Here is a 6,568-nt window from a genome sequence, read left to right as displayed (position 1 = left end):
TCCCAAGAAAAATAATCAAATACCAGAGGTTATCTTTGGCTCTGTCCCCCACCCCCACCTTGTTTTTCAAAATTAAGTTGTCCCTCACTCCACAGCCCACCCTGTGCTATTCACCTCTCTCTTACTAAAATGTGTTTTAGATGATCTGATAGATTAATTCACCTTAAAGTCTTGCATATTAAGACTAGGTAAGGAGTAAAGCGTTAGCATAGTCAGGGTATTTGCATTCTAAACAGAGGAAGAGCCTCAAGCAAAGTGACATTTCAAGAAGCAGGGAGAACAGCAGAGATTTTCAAGAGGGAGACTCTCAGAAAACCTGAATACACAGTTTATAGACACGTACTCGATCCTGATGACACAAAGAATATTTATTAACGAAGCCTTTGTCTGTTTAAACTGTACAGCATAATGTTGTTCAGCTGCAAAGTCATGTCCGACTCTTCGCGACCCCATGGACTGCAGCGTGCTGGGCTACCCTGTCGTTCACCATCTCCCGGAGTTTGCTCAAACTCATGTCCACTGATTCAGTAAAAAGGCTAAAGATCAAAAAAGAACTCTGGATCCAAAGGATCCAAAAGGTGCTGCTGTTCTCCATTAAGGACCTTTCTTGGGGAAACAGCACAACAAAACAATTTTCTGCCTAGTAGCCACTGTAATTTATTCCTGGGTAAGAAGAACATCTGCTGTAGATTATGTGCAGACATTTTTGTGATTTTAATTTGATCAGAAATAACCAAATGCATATAAGAAGTTGAAGACTTGTTATTTCCATTTCAAACAGTGATATAATTCTATAAGAACCACTAAACAACAACAAAAAGACTTGTACTTATGTGGACTCATTATAGAATCATTTGTAAAAATTGGGAAATGAAAAAGAGGATCCAGCAGATGAATTTGGATCCATAATTATAAAACCCTTGGGGGGAACAACAGGGGAAGCAATTGGTATCAACTTTAAAATAACTATCTCCTCTCCCCTTTAAAGCTTTAAGCCCAATGACATAACAGCCTCTTGAAACGCTGCCTCTCCATGCCACTTTTTGAGTAATGTCCCTTTTAACCTTCGCAGGATTGATGGCTCACACGCTGATCTATGGGGATAAATGTTAGGAAGTCTTGAGAAATCACTTCACCTTGCACACGATGGCAATCCCAAAAGATCCACTTGGGTGCCAGGCAGTCAATCATGGTGTCCTTTCCCACCTGGCTGGATTTATAATGGCAACTCTTGCACTCTCCCACCACCACCTGTTTTATTATTAATATTTGGGAGAATTGTATCAGAAGGATGTCAAGATTCACATTTTTTCAGGTGATTTAAGAGTTTATGAAATAAGTCACCAGAAAGGAAAAGATGATTGAGGTCTAATGCAATATTTTTGATAAGTTGCTGCTCTAAAACCACACCCCAACCCAAACAACATTAAGGCAATGGAGTAGGAAGATGAGTAGGATTTAAAATTCAGTCCACCTCAGATTCTTTGAGACACCAGGTTTCCCAGACTCTCTTTCCATTCTGTAATGACAAGAATCAACAGATGTAAAAATTGCCTTTATTACTAGAGAACATTTAACTCAACCCATTAAATCATTTATATTATCTGTTTGAATTACTTGACTATTCCAGATTGGATGAAAAAAATCATCTCTCTGTTGATATGCTGGCTCCCTTTCCTTTCAGTTCAATAAATAAGAATCTCTGTGTCTTAAAAGTAACTATGAAAGTGAAAGTGTTAGTCTCTTAGTCATGTCTGACTCTTTGGGACTCCATGGACTGAAGCCCATCAGGCTCCTCTGTCCATGACATTTTCCAGGCAAGAATACTGGAGTGGATTGCTGTTCCCTTCTCCTGGGGCTCTTTCTGACCCAGGGATTGAACCTAGGTTTCCTGCATTGCAAACAGATTCTTTAAAGTCTGAACCACCAGGGAAATCACCTCATTTATATTGCATCAGTTCAGTTCAGTTCAGTCGCTCAGTCGTGTCCAACTCTTTGTGACCCCATGAATCGCAGCACGCCAGGCCTCCCTGTCCATCACCAACTCCCGCAGTTCACTCAGACTCATGTCCATCAAGTCAGTGATGCCATCCAGCCATCTCATCCTCTGTTGTCCCCTTCTCCTCCTGCCCCCAATCCCTCCCAGCATTAGAGTCTTTTCCAATGAGTCAACTCTTCGCATGAGGTGGCCAAAGTACTGGAGTTTCAGCTTTAGCATCGTTCCTTCCAAAGAAATCCCAGGGCTGATCTCCTTCAGAATGGACTGGTTGGATCTCCTTGCAGTTCAAGGGACTCTCAAGAGTCTCCTCCAACACCACAGTTCAAAAGCATCAATTCTTCAGTGCTCAGCTTTCTTCACAATCCAACTCTCTTATCCATACATGACCACAGGAAAAACCATAGCCTTGACTAGATGAACTTTGTTGGCAAAGTAATGTCTCTGCTTTTCAATATGCTGTCTAGGTTGGTCATACCTTTCCTTCCAAGGAGTAAGCATCTTTTAATTTCATGGCTGCAGTCACCATCTGCAGTGATTTTGGAGCCCAAAAAAATAAAGTCTGACACTGTTTCCACTGTTTCCCCATCTATTTGTCATGAAGTGATGCGACCAGATACCATGATCTTCGTTTTCTGAATGTTGAGCTTTAAGCCAACTTCTTCACTCTCCTCTTTCACTTTCATCAAGAGGCTTTTGAGTTCCTCTTCACTTTCTGCCATCAGGGTGGTGTCATCTGCATATCTGAGGTTATTGATATTTCTCCCAGCAATCTTGATTCCAGCTTGTGCTTCTTCCAGCATAAAGGTCATTAATTAATAAAGGTCATTCCAAGACTCCCTCTGAGCAAAGGCTTGGGTACCCACACAGCATTCTACGCATAACACTCAATTTCAACAAGTTTTAACATCAAATACCCATCAGTGAATTCTTTTCTTCTCATACGTTACTCCCTGCCCTTTGGAATGCATCCATGACCCATCTTTCTGTAAATGGTCCTCCTTCTCATTCTAGGGTCCACCTCAGACACTGGTCCTGGATGGGCCTTCGGTTTCTTCTGATGCCCTCGATTTACCCGACATGGCAACATACACTTCAGCATATGCACATTAGTTTCCAGTGCTGCAGTCATAAGCTAGTACAAATTTACCAACAGATACTGAGTCTCTTGGGTTAGCAAAAAAGCGAATTTCACGTATATTTGTCCTATACATTGAAATCTGTCCGTTTTTCAATCGACAGCCTTAGCTGCCAATTCTTTCAACTCCTTCCTGGACTCGGAGGTGACATGTCCATCATTTAAAATAATATGTTCCAAAATGACACATATGCTTCCCACATCCAATAAAGTTCAACTGCTTATAAGCTTAGACTATGCCCTGTATTTTCTTAATTGCTGACATGGAAGAATAGTGATGACAAAGGCACAAATCTGGAGGAATATCTGTCCTCACTGGCCGTGGTGGGGATTTGCCAGCTACAAATGCAGACCTGAGAATCTGGGACATCGCTTAAAAGAAATTGCCTCAAGGTCTTGGCTCCTAGACAAGGTAGAAAAAATGAAAATGACCTCTTGGCCAATTACTTCTTCTGTATCTCCACCTGAAATGCTAATGACACAAGAGCTGAAACTGAATAGATATAGTTATCATCTAATTAAACAAGGAAAATGTACTGATTGTGAGCATTGTTATTATGCTGTGCTCATGAGACTCAGTCTTAAACCTTGCCAAGCGTTTCTCCTTCCCACACACGCTATTCAGGACAGGCACTGGGTAAAGTGAAGACTTCAGTTTTCGTCCAGGAAATGCTACAAAATCCAGGAAATTCTTATCTCAGCCGCACCCACTGCTTTGTTGTTGTTCTTGTTGTTGTTCTTGTTGTTCGGTGGCTAAGTCATGTCCGACTCTTTGTGACCCATGGACTGCAGCGCGCCAGGCTTCCCTGTCCTTCACTATCTCCCAGGGTTTGTTCAAACTCATGGCCATTGACTCGGTGATGCTATCTAACCATCTTTTCCTTATCCTCCTGCCCTCAGTCTTTCCCAGCATAAGGGTCTGTTCTGGTGAGTCAGCCCTTTGCATCAGGTTGTGAAGTGGAATATCCCCTGCCATATCAGTTAACAAAGATGAAACAGCCTTCAGCAATTTCCAGCCTCCAAACATGAATGAAGGCTCTGAAAAGGGAAAACAATACCTGTGATCCAGCAGATGCCGGCCACCTCTACATGGAGGTGGGTGGGGAGAGGGGGATGTGAGAGATAAAAAAAACAAAAAAACAAATAGGATTCTGGCCCCAGATAGCTGAGATGCATATGAAAGGAATGATGTCAATACTCCCAGATTCCTGCATCTTCCCATACATAGAAGAACACTAAATTCTTTAACTTGATGTCTGGTTTTCCTTATTAACAGTAATCTTTGATGTTCACACTGCCTGCCCACTTTGTTGCAAACTTGCGTATAGCCTGACTCCCTCTCCCACCTCCTCGCAGCAGTCTCTCAGGGTTCCCTGAGATGTTGTCTCTCAGGGTTCCCTGAGATGTTGTCTCCCAGGCTTGAAGTCCTAAGATTTTCTCACTGAATAAAACCCTCACTGCTTTCAGCCTGCAACTAATTTTTAAGTTGACAAGGTGGCCAAAGGATTGGAGCTTCAGCTTCAGTATCAGTCTTTCAATGAATATTCAGGGTTGATTTCCTTTAGGATGGACTGGTTTCATTCCTTGCTGTCCAAGGGACTCTCAAGAGCCTTCTCCAGCACCACAATTCGAAAGCACCCACTGCTGCCCCGATCATCTAAGGACCACAGGGCCAGGTCTCAATGCCCTCGCCCAACCATCACAGCTAAGCCAGCGGCATCCCAACTAAGATCCTTAAAGCTACACTTGGTCATTTTAGTGAGGCTTCAGGCCACATAAGAGACAATATTGTGAGGCCAAACTTACCTTCCTGGAGTGGAGCCAGTCCACTCACGTTACAGCCTAGTCCCCAGAGCACTATTAAGCAAGCCCAGCACAATCCTCCCACTCAGGTGACCTTTGAAACCTGTCAAAAATCACCTCATCATTTCCATCGACAGAGCAAAAAGGCTCAGAACCCTGTCCCCTAGCACTGACTTCTGTTCCAAGAAGGTATTAGATGTGCAGGGAAAATACAGTGGCCATAGTAAAGAGTGAAAGAAACTCACAAGAGGAAATGATGTGAGATCTGGTCATAGACTTCCAGCAAGCCAGCCCTACACTATCCAAAACCAGCAGGATTTATGGATCCTAAGCTAAAAAAACACATTACAGCTATAAAAAGAAAGTAGCTCAGTTCTTGATGTGACCAAAGACTGGAAGGTATGTGATTACGCCTTGCTTGTTTCCTAACCACAGAGTTGCTTTAACACCTTTCTAGCATCCACGGTCACCCGTCATGAACGATACTTCCAGTAGATAAAGATAAACATCTTATCTGAAAAGCATAGTAACACGGCTGATCGTTAAGGAGGAGCCACTCTGCACACTGCTTCAGTGAACACATTTAACCCTTACAACAACTGTCATTCCCATTTTTCAGACTAAGCACTGGCATCACGGAGGGATCAGAATGCTCTCAGAAGCACCCACTTGAGCCGGGGTTTGAACCCAAGCAGCCTGGCTCCAAACGAGATACACATGAGATGAGTTATTGATATTGCTGCTTATTTTCACCTGGGACCCAGTCACAGCCAGAAAGTCTGAAACCAGAGAAAGAGCTGTGGCTTAGAAGGGGATCTGGATGATGCAGAAGGGGCAGGGGCGGCCTCACAGACAGCTTCTCCCAGCTATGGCAGCTGTAGGAAGTGGTGTTCCCTACCCCAAAAAGCTGACAGCAAGAAACCTCTTCCATTTCCTTTCTTCTCACAAAGCAGCACCTGCTCTGCTACGTTAAAAGATTTATTGGAGGGATAACTTTTATTCTGAAACTGTTAGCACCAAAACATGTCTAACCTGTTTCTCTCCCTCATTTGCATATGTAAAACAGCACTCACATTCACATAATTGTTCAATAATTCACATAATCGTTCAATACTACCTTTTAACAATCTGAACCTGACTGCTATTCAGCCAATTATTTTTTAAACTAACTGTGAGAAATGGAGGCAATAAATACCTCCTGGTTTTGTTTTGTTTTTTTTTAAACATTCCAAAGTGTATCTATCATGGTTTACCCAATACCTAAAGAGCCATTACGCTGTGAGACTGGACAAAATTCTGATCACAGGAAACCTGGTGTTAATAGTAAATTGTTTATTTACACACTAGGTATTTTATGAAACTTTTTTACACTATTATTGCTTCCCACCAAATTTTCTCTGTAATTTAACACTTCTGTGTATGAGTGTTAGTCACTCAGTCAGGTCTGACTCTTTGAGGCCCCATGGATTGTAGCCCACCAGGCTCTTCTGATCATGGAATTCTCCAGGCAAGAATACTGGAATGGATAGTCATTCCCTTCTCCAGGGGATCTTCCTGACCCAGGTCTCCTGCATTGCAGGTGGATTCTTTATTATCTGAGCCACCAGGGAAGCCCTTAACATTTCTACTAT

General features: G+C 42.6%; 1 long non-coding RNA gene across 1 annotated transcript; it reads right to left on the bottom strand.

The window, feature by feature from the left end:
• Positions 1–365: 365 nt before the first annotated feature.
• Positions 366–5,591, bottom strand: LOC129635958 (uncharacterized). The gene is made up of 3 exons (XR_008706560.1): positions 5,183–5,591; positions 4,941–5,040; positions 366–1,519 (listed from the first exon to the last, which is right to left on the bottom strand). It is a non-coding gene; the product is annotated as an uncharacterized LOC129635958 (long non-coding RNA).
• Between the last annotated feature and the right edge of the window lie 977 nt (positions 5,592–6,568).

Source organism: Bubalus kerabau, chromosome 21 (assembly GCF_029407905.1).
Source record: "Bubalus kerabau isolate K-KA32 ecotype Philippines breed swamp buffalo chromosome 21, PCC_UOA_SB_1v2, whole genome shotgun sequence".
Lineage (NCBI taxonomy): Eukaryota > Metazoa > Chordata > Mammalia > Artiodactyla > Bovidae > Bubalus > Bubalus kerabau.
Note: the sequence above shows the minus strand (reverse complement) of the source record. Positions and strands in the feature narration are given on the sequence as shown.